The sequence below is a fragment of the Serinus canaria genome, chromosome 14, assembly GCF_022539315.1.
Source record: "Serinus canaria isolate serCan28SL12 chromosome 14, serCan2020, whole genome shotgun sequence".
NCBI lineage: Eukaryota > Metazoa > Chordata > Aves > Passeriformes > Fringillidae > Serinus > Serinus canaria.
In genome coordinates this window covers 3,910,616-3,931,447 of record NC_066328.1, presented here as the reverse complement: position 1 = coordinate 3,931,447, position 20,832 = coordinate 3,910,616, and the positions used below count along the sequence as shown (strand labels likewise).

Below are 20,832 nucleotides of genomic sequence, written 5' to 3'. Positions count from 1 at the left end.
CAGGGAACCAAAAATGTCATGGTTTAAGCCTGGCACAATACCAGTGCCCCCACGAGAACACCTACTTCCCTGGCACCTACTGTGAGATATGATCAGAGACAGAGCAAAGCAGGCTCCAACTTAAGGTTAAAAAGAAAAAAAAAAGCATTTATTAACCTACAACTACAAAGGAAGACACACAAAACACAATAGAACATAAGATGAAAACCTTCCAAAATTCTTCCTCCTCCCCCCACCAAATTTCCAATTTCATTGCCACCCTTCAGACAGTCGATTCTCAGTCTCTCGAGGAGAGAGAAGTCCCTCTTGCGCCACACGCCTTCCATGTCCAGTGCTCTCACCACTGCACATGGATCAGAGCTGCTTCTGGGGTTTTTCATTTTAAGGATACTTTGACCAGTTCCAAAGGGAGCACAGTCCTTCTCCTTCTGGGACACTTGTCCCCCCCAAATTTCACCCCCTGGGGCCGAGGGGTCTCTTGAACAGAGATCGTCTTCTTCTTCTTCTCTTCTTCGAAGTGGAGGGCACCACCACCACCCTCCTCACCCGTCGTCTCTGTTCACTCCTCCACATCACTGCACTCTCTTGGCTCTGAGCCATCGCCTCCCCCTAGAACGCAGTCTCTGTGGCACAGAAACACCCGTGGTTCTGCCGTGGCTACACAAGAAAAGTCCAGCCCAAAGCCACTCCATCATCTCCTCCCACCTAGAATTTTCTTAACATCTTCTCAATTCAACAGCTTCTCAATCTCATCAACTTCAGGAGGACTCAGCTTTTGCAAGGTTCTCATCTTCCTCAGAGGGGTTAAAAGTCCCGAGCTCTCTCTCTCTGCCGGTTTACTTCGTCAACTCCCACGCCTGTCTGCCCTGCTGGGCACCCCCCCCTTCTCCTTCATGCCGGGCCATTATCACAGACACCACAGGCACCGGCTCTGTCTCTCTCTCTCCCTCTCCGGGCGGGGGGGGGAATGGAGGATGGCTGCCCGAAGCCCTTGCAATGTTCTCCTCCACCCTTGGGCCCAGGCCTGGTCTACCTCTCTCTCCGGCCACATGGCTCCCCTCCCCCCCTGCCCAGCCAGATCTGGGCGGGGGGGGGTCTGCTCACTCTCCAGCGGGACTCCAAGAGGAAGTTCCCCTGGGAGATCACAGCTTTTAACCCCTGTGTTCTCAGAGGCGTATCCTGCCCTCAGTGGACAAACCAGGTGCCAATATTAAATCTGAACACTGATTGGATTGCCCACACCATCACAAAAAACTTCATTTCCTTTCAAACCACGACACAACCAAAGAAAAAATTTTAAAACCCCAATATTCAAGGCAAACTTCATTATAAAATTTGCAAGTTCTGAGCTTTGTTGCACAAGCTGACAGGTTCCCAAGGGCAGGATCACAGTCCAGCTGGGTTGATCAGATCTCCAGACAGGCAGACATGAAAGCTGCTGCAGTTACCTGAACCACACAGGGACTGCAATCAGCACCCAAGGAACTGCACCAGGCCAACTCACAGCTGCCAACTCCTGCCAAAACTTTCTGCTCAGCTGTGTCCAGAGTGCAGCTGGGTGGCATTAATGTGCCTAACAACTGCAATTCCCCTTGCCATAGACTATAAATGGCTGTGTGTAAATAATTATAGCACCAGGCTTGAAAACTCTGATAAAAAGTTTAATGCCAGCAATGGTAACTCAGCTTAGACTTAGAATGTGCTTCTGGGGCAGATGAAATCGCATTGGCAAGGGTGGGACATCAACCACTCTGTGAGACAAGGCACATTGTCAGAGCAGCAGGGGCACAAAGCTTACAGGGAGTGACACAGGTCAGGCAAGTTCTGATTTATGACTAAAAACTGCTCTATTTTTTAATATATTATAATATACAAAAATATATAATTTTGTTATATATTGTTAAAATAGTATATTATATATTAGCATATTTTATTATAATATTAAATTATATAATATCATAATAATATAGATTTAAAAATAGAATACTTTTATATTATATTATAATGCTTACAGAAAAAAGCAGCTTTCCTTACACACAGCCACGGCCCTTATTAATCTTGCCAGTCCAAAAACCCCCTTTCCATCTCCCCCAGATGCTGTAAATAAATGCCTGGCTAAGTAGCCAGGTCCTGGGCTGTGCCCTGCAGGCCACACGAGTCAGGCTTTCATTGAGTGGCTGGAAAAGGCAAGTTAATAGCTGTGGGTCCCTGCTTTATCCCCAGGAGTGTCACATGGCAGCTCCAGATAAAAGAACCCACTGCTAATTCCACCCTCCCCTCTATAAATGTCAGGCATGGTGTAGCAGCCCAGCCCTCAGGGACTCATGTGCAAATGGATTTTGTGAGCAATGTTGTACCAGCAGCCTGGCTGGGAAAGCCCAACTTGTTTGGCAATCCCACAGTCAGCAATAAGTGAAAACAAATAAATAAACCCCACTATTACAGGTAATAAACCTGCTCAGATAAATATGCTTAAGCATAACAACCAGATTACAGAGCAAAGCCAATCTCAGCAAAATCCAAAGCTGCAGGAATGGTGGGGGCTGAGTTGTGCTGTTCAGTTTAGCAATGTATTCACTTGTGGTTTGAACAAATTAATAGAATTGCTTTTGTGAAAGAATTTCATCTTGACTATTACAATAATAAATAACATAAACTCTGTTTTCAAAGGCATCATCCCAGAACAATTCACCTACTTATCACCAAATCCTTCCAGCTGGTTTTGTGTTATATCATTCATATTCCTGCTTTGAGAATTGGCTCCCCCAGCTTCTCTTTGCTCATTATGAACAGAAATAAATAAATAAAAAGGGAAATCCTTATCAAGATACATAAATCCAGCAGTAATCCTCTCCCTCTAATAAAATAATCTAATACAAATAATGCTTAAATGACATCAAGAGTTCAGGGGGGAAAAGGAGGAGGGAGGTGAAAGAGTAAAAGAAAAGCACTGAGGTTTCTGTCAGTCAGGCCACTTGGTGACAAGAAGTGCTCTCATTTTAGGCTGAAGTGCAAAAAATTAGTGTTTAGGACTATTTTCCAGAGGTCAGCATGCAAAGTAAACTGCATTTTGTAATGCATTGTGCCAATCTAATTCCTTCATTGCCTGGATCTTGTGTGATTCAGAGAGAGAGCAGCTGCTGGCACTCACGTGGATTTGATACAAAACATAAACAGGGAATTACAGTTCCAACTATTTCAATGTATTACAGAGATGTGGCCATTGGAATGTTTCAATTTTTACTACATACAACAAAAAGCAGCAAAGAAAAGAAGTAGAAAGAAGAGTGGCCTGAGAGAAGCCATTTTTTATTAATTTTGTCGTGTAAAACACTTACAAAAATAGTTTTAGTGGAGTGAGGATTGACCACATTAAAGAATAATACACAGAGAGCAGAAAAATTATTTTGGCTTTGTGTCAGACCCAAACAAGCCCAATAAACATCCAGAGGAGCTGGAGTGACAGTGCAATAATGAAAACCCAGACATGGCTTCTGCTGAGGATGAACAGGCCTTAAAATAACTTGCAGGTTAGTTTGAGATGAAGTTGAGGGTGAGGAACGAACCCAGCCCCTCTTCCATGTGGGAAGGGACAGGAGCTCCTGGCAGGTGTGTTCTTTAGCCTGCAGTGCCATCGTCTGGCTGTGGGAGCCATACCAGCATGGGGAGGGGGGGAAATGCAGCCAGCTGAACATTTCCATGGAGGAGAAAGAACAAGGCTCGCTGCTCTGCATTGGTAAAAACTCGTGGTACTGAGAGGAGCTGCAGTACTTCCATGGAAAAGCAGTGCATGCATAAATAAAAATGTGATTCTCAGGTAAAGGCAGAATATGAGAGCAGAACATTCAAACCATCTGGCTAAAATGCCACGTCATACAGAATCATGCTCCTCTTGTCATTTTTCTTTTGTTGTTATTTTTCTTTTTTTAGTAGAGTTTTTACTTTAAAATTTAAGTTAAACTATGTAATTTGAAAACCATTGCTAAATAGTTTATGACTGTGGCCCTCAGAGGCAGCTGCACAAAGTGGTATTTCATTAATTAAGGGACTACAACCAATTTTGAACTACACATCTCCTAACATTTAAACCACGTACATATAATCCACTCCAAGCTTCACTATGCCAGGAGAAAAAAACTAAAAAAGGGTTTGTTTTTTTCTTTCTTGTAATGATTATTACATCACCCACAGCTAACCAACATTAGGGGTAAGCAAATCCAGCTTGAGTGATCTTTTAGAAAAGCTCAAATGAAATTAAGAGGGACATTTTTGGTAACTAAGGACTATTAGGATCATCAGTTTGGTCCTCAAATTCAGATGGACAGGATAAAAAATCCCCAGGTCATGGCACAAGTGGCCTTGGAAAAACTCACAATAGGTTTGGGAATGTTTCAAATACACAGGAAATAAGGGGCAAGGTAAGAGCAGTTTGTGACATTTACTTTTTTTTTTTTTTAAAGTGAGTCTGAAGTTTCAGAGCTCTGTTAATTAATTTTGAAGCAGTGTTTGAGGTGAGAGAGAATGTCCAAGGAATGTTTTTTGAAAGATAAATTCATTAGCATGCACAATAACTTGGCCTAGGCTCCAGTCTGACTCAGTTCTCACAGTCTCCTGTGTCAGATTACAACAGAGCAGATTTGAGCACACTGCCATTTGGTTTAAAGGCACCAAGTTCATAAATTCCTAACAGAGTTCAGCTTACAGGGCCTCCAAAATAAATATGGACACTCAGAGCTTGCACTGGCTAAGAAACTTGAAAAGTGTGCAGAACTTCTAAAAATCGTGACACCTTCCTTTGAAGACTTGAGGAATAAATATGAAAAGTTTTGGAACCGAATCATCTCCAAATCTCACAGCAACAACTAATATTTGCTTTTGCTCCTTCTGAGGAGCAAAAGAAAGGGCAAGTGAGCCCACCTACCCCTTTCTTTCCCCAGATGGAGCTGACAGAGCCTCACTGCAATCACAGCTGCAATCTAAGTACAATTTTAAGAAGACTTTGATACAGATTAAGCTGTACCAGAGAGATGGAGTGTTACTTTTCTGCATGCTGTTGAATTTTAATGCTGTCACAGATTTGATGCAATACAGATTCTAAGGGTTTTCAATTTGCCTTTTGCATTTTTTTTTTTACTTCGACTGTGTAGTAAGGATTCAAAATTCATTACATTATAATAAACAGTGCATCACAGTTCTTCAAAAGCATTTCACAGAATATAACCAATACAGAAGGGCAAAGTCCTTTAGGTGTTCCAGCTTTTCACAACTACTCAAATGCTGTCCTAAAAAATTTCATCCCAGGGTTAGTTAGAAATATCCTGAGTAATCATTTAGCATCTTCAGCAGCAGTGAAAAGGCATCAAAGCAGATATAAACCCAACCCTGTTCATGCAGAAATGTGTTCTACTGCTTGGGAAAAGAATGGGGGAGATATTGACTTGCAAGGCCATGAGAGCCAGCCAGGATGCTCCCGACTGGATGTCACCTCCCACACTGCTGTCTCAGAGGTAAAAAGCATGATTGGCTTTGGCTGCTGTGAACCCAAGAAATACTGGAATCATCCATTCAGGAGAAATTCAACAGTACAGGCAGACAAGGACAAAGGAAATGCAAGCCAGCAACACAACAAAACATCAAACTTTGGCTGCAAAGGCAAAACGTCTCAGGAGGTACCAGTAAAAGTGTCCTAACTGAGGCACAGAGAATGTTTTCCATCCAGCTGGTATGACAGCCCCTCAGATGGTATAATGAGATTTTACACCTCCCTGCAAATTTGGTCTTACATTACCCATTAACCAATTACCAGCAAAAGGCCACAGCAAGCCAAAGTTTCCAGAAGCACAAACAAATCTGCTGAAACAGATGTTCCCTGCTGGATTTCAGACAATTCACACATGGAACAAACCTGCTCTGTTCCTTAGACTTCAACCTTTATCGAGCACTGAAAGTGGAAGAGGGGAACAGAGATCAGATTTTAAATGGCTTTGTCTGGAAGTCAAAATGTTTGCTCCTTGCACGGTATGCATATTGCCATCACCTAGGGAAAAAATATAAATTAACTTTCTTTTCTGTGTTAGCCTGATGATAGGGAGGGGTAAAATGAATAGAAGAAATCTTACTTTAGACTTGGAAAATCACCATTCTTTTAACAACATTTATACTCTAATTTTTTCAGAAATCATCCCTTATCTTTTAAAAATCAGTTGTGAGACTGCAAGTATGAATAGTGGGACGTGCCTGTACACCAATCCTTTCAATATTGTCCTGGTTTAGTCCTGAAGAGATGAGGTAAATGGCAGAACCTCTGGATTTTCCTGACCTTGTTTAAGAAGAACAAATTTTTTAGCTGAAGTGTGCAACACTGCTATGATTACATCAATCTAATCTGGAAAGCACACGGTTTATATATAAACCATGGTCTCTGTCTCATCCATCACACTGAAAGACAATAAAACATATTTCTGTTCAAAAAATCTGAAAAAATAAATCCCTTAACCCTTCTTTTACTCCTTGTATAAGAATCCTCAACCATGTTTCAAAGACTACAGAAAGATGCAGACAATTTCAGGTTTCTAAACATGGATATATATAAATTTAAATGTAAGGGCTTCTATAAAAACAGGCTTTATTAGACAAAAAGACACCCTGCATCACTGCTGAAGAAATCAGTTCTGAAATAATGGAATTAGGGAGTTTTGATCAAACTGCCCAACCACCACCATAAAGAGCCATCTATTGCTACAGAGAAAAGATTTACCTGGCAAGAGATCCAGTACAGCCAAAAAAGACAAACTGGAATCAATGAGAAATGAATTGGATTACTGGACAGAAGCATATTCTTGCACATGTTCAAGCTACTGGGAAAGTAAGAGAGCCAGCAGGTACAGAAAACCCTTCCAAATGTCTGCTTACCCTCTCCTGATCCAATCCCAGCCAGGCTGTTAATCAGGCTGGATTACAGCCCAGATATTATTTCGGCAAACAAAGCCATCATCTGATTCAGCCTGTCCCCTTCAGATATGCTGAAAGCAATCTGCCACTGGTGATCCTGCCATGCATGTGCTCCTGGAGAGCCCTCTGATCAGTCTGTGCTGGGATGAGCTCTCTGCACTCACTACAAATGCCAGAAGGCTTTCCCCATCCCCTGACAGCGTGGGAATGGGTCCTGTGCTGCCCCAGGGGCATGCACAGGGAAGGGAGGCAGCTCATGGACTCCTTTGGACCGAAAATGAATAAACCCTGCAGATGAGCTCGTGCTGGGTGTGAACTGAAGGCTGCTGGCTCTTCACTGCCTCAGTGAGCAGAGGAACCCTGTCCTGCTGCTGGGATCCCTTCAGACTTCCTCTGGGGTTTGGTCAGGGCTTTGTGTCTCTTGACCTAATAAACCATCTCAACAGATCAATTTTCTCCCTCTGACCGTCCCTGTGTCCCCTCCAACCCCAGTGTCAGGTGGCTGGGGGGCACCAGCTGCTGCCTCAGCCAGCTCAGCAGTGTGCCCAGCCCTGTGGGGACATCCTGTCCCTGCTCCTGCACTGTGACAGGGCTGTTAGGCACAGGCAATGCTCCTCTTTGAACCACTGTCTGCAGAGAGCCTCAATGCCCAAAGAGAATCCCCAGCATGAGCCAGCTCCTGGGCAGCACTAGGTACCAGCAAGGGGTTAACAGAGAGGAGCAGTCACGGAGCTCCTGCCTCTGGAGCCAGACATTCCCGTGGGATGTGCAGGATTCCAAGCCTGTCCAACAGACTCAGATGCAGAACTGAGCCCCCATGCACAGAAGGTCAGTGCACAACCCCTGCTGAAGACATGGAGCAGAAGAAAAAAAAAAAAGAGAATTTTAAATATCTAATATTCCTAAATATTTCCATAAGAATTTATTCTTATTCTCATTATTTAAAATTCTGGTTATAAGGAGAACAAATGCAAAAATATAAGCATTGAATCATATTTTCAATACAAAAAATTTAAACTTTCCATAGGTACACAGCATTTGATACAGAAAGAATGTTATTTGTCTCTCTCCATGTCAGGATTTGGAGCAGTGGCCTGCATGGAGTTCTTCTCACAAATCTCAAGTGCCATTTCCAAGTTTCCTACACAATAGCTCCTGTGAAGAGGACACAGGACCACACAGCTTTTACACCCCAGAGGAGCAGCCTGAGGTCAGAGCATTTGTCTGGGGTTAAATAAAGACAGAACAACTGCAGCCTCCTGCACAGCAGCACATTGGTGGGCTTGTCTCAGCAGGAGCTCTGCTACAAGGACTCTGGATAAATCAGAAAAGAGCTCGCATTTCCATTCCTTTTTTCTGGAGAAATACATCCTCTCTGGATTTCTAACCCCACAACAGGGCTCTTTAGGAGAGTTTGGGAATACAAACCTGTCAGTGGCTGTTTTCCTTACTGGGAGGAAAACTAAAATGTAGGAACCAACCATTTCTATGCCTAAGCACAGGTTGGCAGTAAGTTAAATGAAAAAAAGGCCCCAACCTGAGACTCTTCTGTCTGTGCAGAGATAATTTTGCTCACATCAGTGTAAGGCCTCCCTACTCTCTCAGAACTCTTTAGACCAGGTCCAAAACCCTGTGACCACAAAAATACCTGCCAATAAGGTTGGGTCATAGGTAGATGATGTCAGCTCAGAGCTTCTTTATCAAATCTCCCATCAATAAACATTAAAATATTGATTTTAAAAAGCGAGAAAAAACACAGAGAAAGAATCTCAACTGGAAACTTATTTTTCTCTGAAGTATCAATGACCATGACACTCTCAGGCACATGTAAGCAGTATAAAACCCCACAATGAGGGGCCTGGGTTAAGAGAAGCTGACACCCCCCAAAACCTTTCAAAAGGAAATGTTTCCCCACAGCAGCAGCAGCTGCAGCCTCCCATTGCTGGGAAGTTCTAGTGGTTCACAAACACAGACAAGATCCATGTTCCCATTCCAGCATACTGATATTTACAGATCTGTGGGGTTCTCCCTTCTTTATAGAACTTCAGAAGCCAATTCTCCTCTGCTTTTATACCTGCTGAAAATTTAATGGCCAGGTGTCAACAAAACTTCAGCAAGGCTCGAGTCTCCCACAAATTATTTTTTCAGTTAATTTTGATAGGTAATTCCAATTTTCCTTTTCCTTTTCCCCTCTAGTTCTTCTCCCCTGAATCTCAATATTTTAACTTTACATTTAGCCAGGTATTAAAGCAAACAGTTTCTGTCTCCTGCCCTCCCCCTGTCCCCAAGTGAAACATAATTACTTGCATGCAATGCAGGCACAGTACATATGAATATATGCCAAAGTAACTTGTGCCTGCATTTACTTCAGTGTTAATAAAATATTTTATTCATGCATATAAAAGAATCTTCTTTCTAGCTCGGTGAGCTTTTAAGAATTATTATCAGGAATGTGTCATACACCTAATAAAATTTATTTCAAGGTAGAAGAGATCCAAAAAGAAAAGTCAAATAAAACCTGAGAACTAATTCTGTAGACAATCACAGAATTGTAATCTTGAGATTTATCCAAATATCGTCAAAATGAAGATTTGAAAAAAAAAATCTCCCAGTGAAAAGGTAATTTATTTGCAGCAGCAATCATGTTTGTCCATATTGATACAGGGATGGGAGATGTGATGGCTCAAGGTGGACCACGTTGGCCAAAAGTCACTCTGCAGTAAAAGCTTTTTCCAGCCCTGTGCCTCGGCAGGTGCTGCAGCCCAGCACTCACACACTAAAATGCACTATCCATGTCCCTCCTGTGCATTCAGCATATGTAAAAGTCATGCAGCAGAACACGCTGACACTTCAGTGGGAGGTCAAATTATTGTTTTGGCACTGGTGTCACGCCTGTCACTTCCATTCCACTTTATCAAATTACAGATTGCTAGATAGAGTTGGATTAAGGGGGAAGACAGACACACACACACAGAGGAGCAACTGTCACCACTTCAGTTGTGAAATCCCATAATTGCATGTCAGTGACAGCGAGAACAAGAGAGCAGTAATGGGGCTGACATTATGAGCATTCAAATACCAGCAAACTTTGCAGCAAGACTTTGCACTCTGTCAAGACACATGCCAGGAAATGGACTGGATTTCTGAGCAATTCCTCACATTAGAATTGCCAATATTTATTAGGCTGACTAATAAATAATGCAGTGTCTTAAGTTGCAGGGCAACTTTCATTTCCCTCTTTGCCCAGAAGTGTTGCTTTTATTTGAAAAGAACATAAAACTAAGACAAAGGAGAAAAATCAAATCCTTTGATTTAAAAATATCACTAAAAGCAATATGAATAACAATAAATACTGCCTGAATAATGTAGATTATGGGCTTGATAAAACTTTCTGAGTTTTAGGATCCCTGGAGAGCAACAGATCTTGATTTCAAATCATTGTGAAGCAATCAGCCACGGATTTCAAGTAACTTTTCTGGTAACAAACAAACAAACAACACACACATCCCTTGGATAACTTCACCCTTCTGTGGAAGTTGTGGAAACTCTGCACTGAGGAAGGCATCACATAAATCTGACTTACATGAGCTGAGGTGTCAGGGGAAACATCGGCTGTGCCTTGACAGGAGGATGCTATTCCTGGAGCAGCTCATTATTCCCCCTCTGGGCTACTCCCCCTGCTTCCTCAGCTCTGTGGTCAGCCCTCTGCACTTGGGGTGCTCCTGTCCTGCCATGGTTCACCAACACCTGGCACTGTTTGTACACCAGGGAAAGAGGCAGGAGAAACAGCAATCAGTGCCTCACTCTGTTAGAAGGGCCATTAGCATTCAAAGCTTCCTTAGATTCCTCCAAATCTCTACCCAAATACAATTTAGACACCTCCCTACCAATCCATTGGAGTCTCTGGCCTTCCCTCACAACAACAAAAAATAATTTCTTTCAACGGGAGTGAAAATGCATCTCAATCATCTCCACAGTGATGCAGATTGCACAATGCCTTCACAAGGGAATAAAAATGACACTTTTTCCTATTCACTGCTAAAGAGCCCCTAAACAGCAGAAAAGGGACTACCAGGGAAGGAAACAGCAGGATAACAAATCCACATCTATGATGCCAGGAGTTGACTTAGTCCCTCCATGGTGCTCCTCATTACTTGATACCCTTATCAATTCCCTTCTAAAGTCATCTGAAGATCAGAGAAATTGGATAAATTTTTTCTCCTAAAAAAAACATTCCCTTAAACTTCCAGGAAAAACATCTTTATAGAAATCACTATGAATAAACTAAAGGAACCCTAAAAACAACCTGCAAGAAGCCATTGAATAGACAAAGCAAAATATATTTGTAATGCTTTTCTTTTTCTCCTAATTTTATCTCACACACACTTTCTGACCTTGCCTACATCTGCCCTTCAAACATCTATTTCTCCATATGTAACTCAAGCTATATAACTGTAAGTACTTTCCTCATAGGTGTTTTTAATTTGTTTGCAAAGTAATTTGAGAACCACTGACAGAAGGTACTAAAGGAAAAAAAATGAAATATTCTGCACAGCAGGCAGAGAAAGGGAAAGGCATTACTGCCTCCCCCACATCCCCCAGCAGGTAATGGGGAGTTAGGAACATGATGGCACTCCAGGGAAGCTTCCTGCCTCCCTGACCCATCAGGTTATTGCCCTGATGCTCTGCCATCAACTCTGCAGCTCCCATAAAGCCTCTGCACTCCCAGCTCTGAAGTGGGACATTTTCCAGTCAAGATGCATCTCAAAAATATTCTCTCCATGAGCCACTTCCTTCTCCAGAAGGGAAAAGGCAGCAGGACAACCCGGGTGACCTTGAGCCCCCTGCTAATGGTGCTGAGCTGCTGCTGGAGGGGGGCAACAGGAGAAGGACACTGCACATTGCAGCCAGCACAGCAGGATAAACTGAAATAAAACACAGATGAAGCAGCCAGAGCTGAAGAATAAAATGTTCCCAGCATGGTGAAAACAAGCGGAGACAAAATTATCCAGCACAGAAAGGTCACTGTAAGTTAACTTCCAGTGTGCAGTGTCAGGTGGAAATGTCACACACTGGATGTCAGGGGATGTAACTTCACATCAGAGTTGGTTTCACAGCATTGCCATGGATTAATTTGATGGTATGACAATTGCAGAGTAAAACAAAGTATGTCCTTTGTGCTCTATTCAGATCTCAAAGAGCAGGACAGGGTGAAATCTTATTTACAGTTTCTTTTTCTATTTATATTTTTGGAGATTACTGTTTGAAGCAAGTCCCATATAAACATATTAAAAAAAAAATGTTCAGAACCAAGACATGATCTGAGATTAAATAAAAAACCAAGGAAGATTTACAAAATACAATTTTATAAAAAAGAAGGCAGGCTGTTCAGGTAATGGGAGATGATGGAGCTGTGTAAGGGCAGCACCACCAACAAGGCTGCAGACATTAGAAGCCTTCTAGGAGACAGACCGTGGTTTGGCTGTCCCAAATGGAAGGGCTGCAAAGGAATGCACGTGCTCTCCCTCTTGGCAAAATGGCCAAAATCCTTAATAATTGCCTTCCACCAGAACCATTTGGTTTGTGCCCCACACACAGAGTTATATCAGAAAACAAGGGTAAAAGGAAAACCAGCCTCACCATCTGCCAGCAGCCTTGCAACAGAACATCACACAGGTTTGGAAACATGGCTCAAATTCCCAAACATCACATGGCTAGCTGCAGATTTACATGGATTTCTTTAAAAAAAAAAAAAAATCACACATGGAATGTTTTTGACAGGTTTTTCCCTGTGACAATTTAAGGGTCACTTTTGTACATGGGTTTCTTTGAGAAGCAAAGTTGAGCCATGTCTGTGCTCACACGAGTCATGAAACATCCAATATTGTGATGTTCAGAATGGTGGTGGGAGACCAAAACAAGAAAGCTTGGGAGTGCCAAATGCAGAAAAAAAAGTATTCATTAAGTGGGAAAGGAGTTGTACATGCACTTCTGGGTCCTCTGCTAGGAAAGGTAAAGGCAATTAAGTAATTCATAATTATCCAGGCCAGAGAGAGCAGAATGTACATTGCTTGTCACCTGGTATTCTCAAACCTGGGAGCTTTTAGCCTTGCAGGAAATAAATAACAATCTTACATGGAAAGGTCAGCTGAAGACAATGAAAGGAGAGGCAGATCCCAGTGATGAAGTGGTTACGATAATTAACTGCTATTTTGGAATTTACAGAATAATAGATGTCAAAATAATAAGTACAGTTATTAAATTTGAGTTTGCCTGCAGGCAATGCTTTAGTCATGGTTACATAACTTTCTACTTCAGAAGTTATAGATTAGAAAACTTCAGAAAAGAAAGAACACAAGAAAAGGCACCTTGCAGGTTTGTATTTTGTGGTTAAATGGGAAAATTTCCCATTAATTACTAAGGATATAGTTCATTAGCAGTATATTTCATTATGGAAGTGCAAATTATTAGATACTAATGATGCATGCCCTAATTGCAGCAGTTTGTCTTGATTTCAAGTTCAATGAAATAAAAATATTTATTTACAATGTTTCAGGTTTATGAATTACGTTACATTCTTAATTGATGCTTCCAACAAACATGCAACAATTCATTAGTATCAGCCAAGACTGATGGATCTGGGTTTGATGATCACTTCTAACTCCCTCCCTGGACTGCAAAGAACAACTGCCACTGAAACTTGGTGGAAGCTTCAATTTTGGGACCAAACACAGGGAAAAGATGAAACAGATCCTGCAACAAGAGGTGTTTATCACATTCCTGCTCTTTCAAAGTGCTCCCACACCATAACAAAAGGACGAGGAAAAATCCAGGGGTTTTCCAGACAACCCTTTCTGCTAATTGCAAAAGTTGGATGTCCTGAGTCACTGAAGGTGGGACCCCCCAGCTCAGAGCAGTCCCTCTGAGTCACAAGAGAAGGTCTCAGGCACACATCTCCTGAAACTCCTCCTGAGGTACAAACCACGGCATCATAAACCAGGAAAAAACTCCACAGTTCACTGGCAACAGGCTGGGCTCTGCTAGATTAAAGTTGCAATACCAGGAAGAAGAAATACAACACATTTTTAAATTGTTGTTCAAAGCTTGTCAGGCTCCTGACACCTTTTCCCATAATTCACACCGCAGAATGAACTTCTGGCTTGGGCAGTTTTACTGGTTGCTACCAACACTAAAAAAAGTCAAAAATTGGGGCTTAGAAGTAAGGTCCCAGCCTGGATTTTAGCAGAATTTAAAGCACCATGAACCTAAATGGAAGCACCTGGAGAGCTTGGTGAAAGGTGATGCTCAGAACCTGCAGCCTCAATGGGACAGAGCCAGTCCCAGCTGGAGTCAGAGACATTAAAATCACAAATCATGTGCTCAACACTTCCACAAACTCAGTTACTATTCCACACAGAAATACCCTGCACAGATCTTGTCATCCGGATTTTCAAATTTCAGCAGTAACAGATTTTCAAACAAAGCACATTACTCTCTTTAAAACTGCATTGATATTTATTTCTGACAACTTAATTTTTTTTTAAGCTGAAGGTTTCTTTGTGAAGCCTTTGTCTCTTGGTTAGTATTTACCACCAGTAAGGTGAAGAACACAACTGAAAATGTATTTTCTATCTGGTCTATATTTGTCCACAGAAAATAAAACTGGAAACATTTGTGTTAATCAACCCTTTAAAAGAAAAAAAAAAAGGTTTCAAAGGTACTTCTTCTAAAGCAAGAGAAAGCTGTCATCTTGCTGTCTTACAAATATTTAACATGGCATGCCAACTTGATCAAGAGAGACACACAATAACGTTGTTAATAATGTAAATTAAGAATAGGAAATGCAACTGCCTTGTAAACTTTTTGGTAGTATAAAGAGATTAAGTCTATAATTCCCTTCTTCTCCTAGAAAAAGCAGTTATTCAAATTTCCAACAAGTATATTCAATAGAGTAGGACTGCTTTGTCCCCATTGAAATTAAAGTACAACATGAACACTCACACATGTAAAGAACCATAAAATAATTTCACATGGTTTAATTAAAATAAAACAAACCCAAACAACAGCCAGAGAAAATCCCAGCTACCAGAGTTGCCTGAAAAGTCACATTAAAACAAGCCACTTACTTTTCTGTCCTCAGTTTCTACACCAGAGCTGCACTCTGCTTTAGTGTCCTGCAAGCACAGAGAGAGAAGCCCGTGTCACAATGCACATTGACCAGCCCTGGGCAGCAACTCAGCCTGAAGAACTGTCATTTTTTTACAGAGTTATTTGAATATACAATGGCTAGTATTTTGCCTTTAGGTGAAATGCATCAAACTTTACTACAGGCATAAATTTAAAGACAGGATTAAAAACACACACACAAAAAAAACCCCAAACCTATTTCAATACAGTGCAGTCAGCTCTCAGGAAAAAAAATATGATTTGTTGGAATACATTTTCTTTTTTGCTCCCATCTTGAGGAAAATATATTTCTTGCTCACTTTTTTTAATAAATTGTGGAAGAAACAGAAAGGTAAGCTAAAGAGGATAAACTGCTCAGCCTTCTGTCTGTTGCCAGGTGCTATCCAGGACCTGATGAGATTTGTGTCTGAATCTCAGTGCAGTGTGCAGGAGCAGCAAAGCCTCCGTTCAGGATAAACATGCAAACGTGTGTGCACAGAGCTGCACACGTGTGGGTACCTTGGACTTGTTTTCTTCAGGAGTGGAACAAATGATCTCAAACCCCAGGACACCCAACACAGGGTCCTTTTATTCCTGAAGGATTTGGGCTCCTTGAACCTCTGGGTTTTTGTGCTGATAATGGTTATCACAAACATGACACTCCAGAAGGCATTTATTGCTCCATCACCCTTTTTACAGCAAGTTACTACTGCAAACAGAGGAAGCCAAGTACAATTCAAGTCACTAAACTCCAAACAGGTGCCCTACTAATTTTATTTCCAGCTTTACTTTTCAAGTGAGGATATTCTTGGAAGCAAATTTTAACTATTTTAACCATTGCAGCTTTAGATATTTCTATTAGGGAAAGAATAACATATGTCTGAGGGATAATTTTTAGTGAAAAGCTCTTCCCCAACTTCCCCAAGCCTGAACTACTCTAATCAGATTTCAGATTACTGGTTAGTTACTTGCACATAAATTCAAATGCTGATAGCAAAGAGCAGCTCCTATTTAAAATGAAAACAAAAGTAAAGTGAGGAATTTATGTTTCTTCAACAGCATGTCTATTTATCCTAAATGAAGGACTGGTTTTACTTCAAAGCCAAAGACTTCCTACCCACACCTATAAAAGATTTTAAAAAAATTAAATTGTTCAACCAAGATGAAGCAAGGTTTCCTGGAAAAAAATACTTTAATTCACAGCAAATTATATTAAAGATGGTTTCATAAAGCATATCAAGTTGTGTCACTTCTCAAGCAGCAAAAAACCATTTATTATTCCTGCCAGTCTAATACATGAATCAGCACCTCTAATACTCTTTATATTCCATCACTTTCCATGGGGAGCCAGATTGTAGTCTGGGGAATATACCACTCAAACATTTCCTTTCAAGTGTGCCTTGCTGGCAGCCAGACAGCCTCTCCCCACATCTCCCACGTGGAGGAGAAGGAAATACTCTCTCTGCCTACAGGCTCAGTTCCTGAGCCTGTCTGGATCTTTACACTTGGTTCTTTTTGGGAATGGGAAAGAAACTCAGATTTTCTAAAGCTCACTTCCTCAGCCTGTCTGGATCTTTACACTTGCTTCTTTTTGGAGAGGGGAAAAAAAGCTCAGCTTTTCAGAAGCCTTCTCCCAGAGGGGAATGAATTCTAACTCCATTAGCAGCAGTGGTCTTCATGTCCTAGCTGTGCCCTGGGTCACCTTTTGGAAAGAGGGTAATGTTCTTTAACATATTTATTGGTTAATCAAAAATGAATCATCTCTCTCCACAGCACCAAGGACAAGAGTGGCTCTGTCTCACACACTGACCTAAATTACCTGAAAGCAGAATAAAGTAGCTGCTCTCAGACTGCAGTCATGGCTATCACAGGCTTTCAGCATGATGGATATACCTGATGAGCCAACAGCACTCTGCTCCCTTCTGCTGCCCATGGAACAGTGTATTTTGCTATTTTACCACTGTCCTTTCCCATTAAAAGCAATTTCTAAGAGGCCCAAGTCCACAAGCATTCATTACTCAATTAAAAATGCAGTTTTACCTGGAAGAAGCAAACCCATCCTCCTCCCAGCTGAGCTTATCTGGTGTGGGGGTCTGGAGCAGCAAGGAGAGGCAGCAGAGCAGCCTCAGCCCCACAAAGGTGGGGCCAGCCCAGCTGAGCCTGCTCTGCTCAATCAGGAGTTAATGAGATAACGAGCCACACCTGGAACTGAGACCTCTCCTGGAACTGAGACCTCACCTGGAACCCAGACCTCACCTGGAACTGAGACCTCACCTGGAACCCAGACCTCACCTGGAACTGAGACCTCAAATGGAACTGAGACCTCACCTGGAACTGAGACCTCACCTGGAACCCAGACCTCACCTGGAGTCCAGACCCACCTGGAACTGAGACCTCAAATGGAACCCAGACCTCACCTGGAACTGAGACCTCTCCTGGAACTGAGACCTCACCTGGAACCCAGACCTCACCTGGAACTGAGACCTCACCTGGAACTGAGACCTCAAATGGAACCCAGACCTCACCTGGAACCCAGACCCACCTGGAACTGAGACCTCAAATGGAACTGAGACCTCACCTGGAGCCCAGACCTCACCTGAAACTGAGACCTCACCTGGAACTGAGACCTCACCTGGAGCCCAGACCTCACCTGGAGTCCAGACCTCACCTGGAACTGAGACCAGCCCCAGGAAAAGATTCAGGCTGAATGGCAAATTTCAGCATGTCTGCTCTGTGTTTTATTAGACAAGCATTTCATCCCTCAGTGTTTGGCTGTCTACCTAAAGATATGGAAAGTGAATTTTTACAAATGAACCACTGCATCTTTAGCAATGAAAACCCACATCTGCATGGCTTCAGTCTCACTGCAAGAATGTGTTATCTTTGAAATGATGTAGAGGTGGATTTAAAAGAATTGCTGTATGCTTTCAAGACTAAACACCTGGATTCAGATTTCTGCACAAGGACAAGAAAAAAAACAGTTAATTTTCTGAAGCAATTAGTGCTGTAATTCTTTAAACCAGCACAGCTACTGACTTAATCAAATCTAGGTTTAAATATAAATATTTGAGTATATGTCTACATCCCAGATATACCTCTTCTGAAGAAAAATATATACACAGGCCCTAAGCATTAAAAATCATCAAAATGAATCATCTGTCAATCTCAGAGCAAGAAGGGAAGAAATGAGAATGTTCCTCTCTGGGAGACATCTGTGCTACTTTCTCTAAGTGCAAAATGACACAGTGCTGTCACTTCCTGTGTGTATTGCAAATTTCCCAGCTCTGTGAATTATTTGAGATGGAGAAGCACCATTGCTGAAAAGCAATCCTTAAATCCTTGAGATCTGAACAATAAACAGGCACCTTCTTTAGTGTTGTTACATCACAAAATAAAAGGAAAAACCCAGAAAATATGTTCCTTTTGAAGAATTATTTTAGGTATTTTATATAATGAAAGAAAACTTTACAGAATGGAAGTATTCTATGGAAGTTTCATGGGAAAATAGGGAATTAAATAGAAAACCCTTTCATCCATTTCAGTTTAAAACCAACACAATTCCTTTTTTCTCTCGGTGTCACTGCCTAACAGCCAATTAAATAACATTATTACAAACATATTAAGATCTCTATGGTTTATATAAATTGCCTTTTTGGTCTGTTTTGTTTGGTGGCAGCAGGAGGAGAAACAAAGCAAGGCTTTCTGCAGGACATTGGGGGCAATGCAGGACAAACACAAGCTTAAGGGCTGGGGGTTTTAGAGTTTAACACACTGGGGAACAAAGCTACCACCTTCATCAACAGTCATAAAAATGTTCCTGAACAAATCTACCACCAGTAGAACAAACCTACCGCCTTCATCCTATAAAAATGTTACTGAACAGAGGGAAGGGCAAGCTCTAGAAAGCAGAAGTAATTACTGGTGTTAGCAGGGCCCTGAATGAAATTTTGGCTTTAGGATGCAGTAGAAACCTGCACACACTTTACTCCACATAGATTCTGTAATTCTGTGTTTAATTTCACTCCTGGAATTGCAAGCAGGACCAGTGAAATCACTCTCCAGAGGCGTCCATTGGATACCACACCCGGAGTGCCCTGAGCTTTGTCACACACTGCAGTTTGCTCTCTCCTTGCCATCCCAGCACAGGCTGTCAGAAACCTCCCAAACAACCCCAAGAAAGCAGAAACTTTAGAGAAGTGATCTGAACTTCCAACATATTTCCTTTTATCATGCGAGCACAAGGCACAGGGAAAGGCAAACTGAATTCCAGTGCCCTCCCAGAGCCCAGGGGAGGAAGGGTGAGCCTCCGGAGCTCCAACCCTGCCAGCGCTCCCCCGGCTGGGTTCTTCTGTAATATCCAGCATGAGCAGTAGGTGGAAGCAAACAACCTTGGAAAATCCTGTTCAGCCTCCCGTGAAAGATAAAGCGATTGCTGCTCAGGTGTTTTACACCTGTCCTTGGCACCCCAACAAATAATGGTTTTTTTCTACACAGTCCTGGCTTCCAGTTTCATGAAACAGCAGTAGTTTAGAGAGAAAAGGTGGTTTGCATAGTTTTTGTTGTTGTTGTTTTGGGGTTTTCTGTTTGTTTACTTGAAATTGGTACAGCTGAAATGGACTCCTTTTAATGACCAAAGCATTTAAAAAGTAACGTGACCTTACACAAAATAAAAATATACACACACACACGCACATACATAAAATTAAAAAGTACACAGTCAAATTCTAGGTTATTGATTCTTCTGGATTTTTTAAATTGACTGTTAAATATCTCAAACCCCTGAATTATTGAGAAAAATATTCAATGTGGTTCTCTATCCATTGGCCATTATGTTTCATTATTGCTGCTAACAAACAGGCTGCCAGCAGAAGAATTCATTTGAATTTCATATTAGTTCTCTTTCATCCATCCCAGAGAACAAATTAACCACACAGTAATACTTACTGAAGAAGAAAATAAATGAAAAATGAAACCTTAGAATGTGACATTCAAGTCTTCACTAAGTTTGTCCCCAGCAACTCAGGCAGAAGCCTCATCAAACCAACAAACCAATTCAAGGATTTGAATGGCTGCAACACTTGAAATGTCCAAGATGTAGGAGAGGAGTTTTATTTTGAAAGAAATGGCTTCATCTCTATTTACTAACATTTGTAGACCAAGAGGTTTGTGTGTACAAGCTCAAACCAGGAGAAAATTGGGCCATCTGCACCTATTTCTGATGGCTCAGGGCAGCCTTGGGGCACTCTGAGTGGGGTCAAAAAGGAAACAACCCATCTGAGCTCAGACTTAAAATCAAATTCTCCAGGTTTTAGGCAGCCTTTCTCTCGTTTCTAGATAAAAGCAGGCTGTAAGAGGAAGGTTTGCAAGACTTAAAAAACTGAAGTGACACATTTATAATTAAAAAATGACTGCTTACAAAAATACTGCTGTATTTTTAATGCAGATTTGAAAGTACTGGTGTGTGTGTGCCCTCCCACACAGCCACCCACCACCCGGCTGTGCCAGTGAGCACCCAGCTCTGCTTGCTGCTTGCTGCTGCTCCCAGACCATTGCTTATGCTCATTTTCCAGGCTAGCAAGAGTTAATTAATTTTTTTTGCCCCTCCAAAGGAAAGCTTTGACTTTTTTCCTAAATAAAACTTGTTTGAGGGAGCAGGTACTGCTGCTGCTGCTGCTGGGGGTTTATGGAGTGGAGTATATAAACCATTCACACTGC

The 20,832-nt window shown here is 41.8% G+C and overlaps 1 protein-coding gene across 1 annotated transcript in view; it reads right to left on the bottom strand.

The window, feature by feature from the left end:
- The window catches only part of RBFOX1 (RNA binding fox-1 homolog 1), a 519,079-nt gene extending 503,961 nt beyond the window's left edge, over positions 1-15,118 (bottom strand). The window contains exon 1 of the mRNA XM_050980176.1: positions 15,078-15,118. The gene's annotated coding sequence lies outside the window, so the exon portion shown is untranslated. The remainder of the gene's footprint in view (positions 1-15,077) is intronic.
- Positions 15,119-20,832: the final 5,714 nt, after the last annotated feature.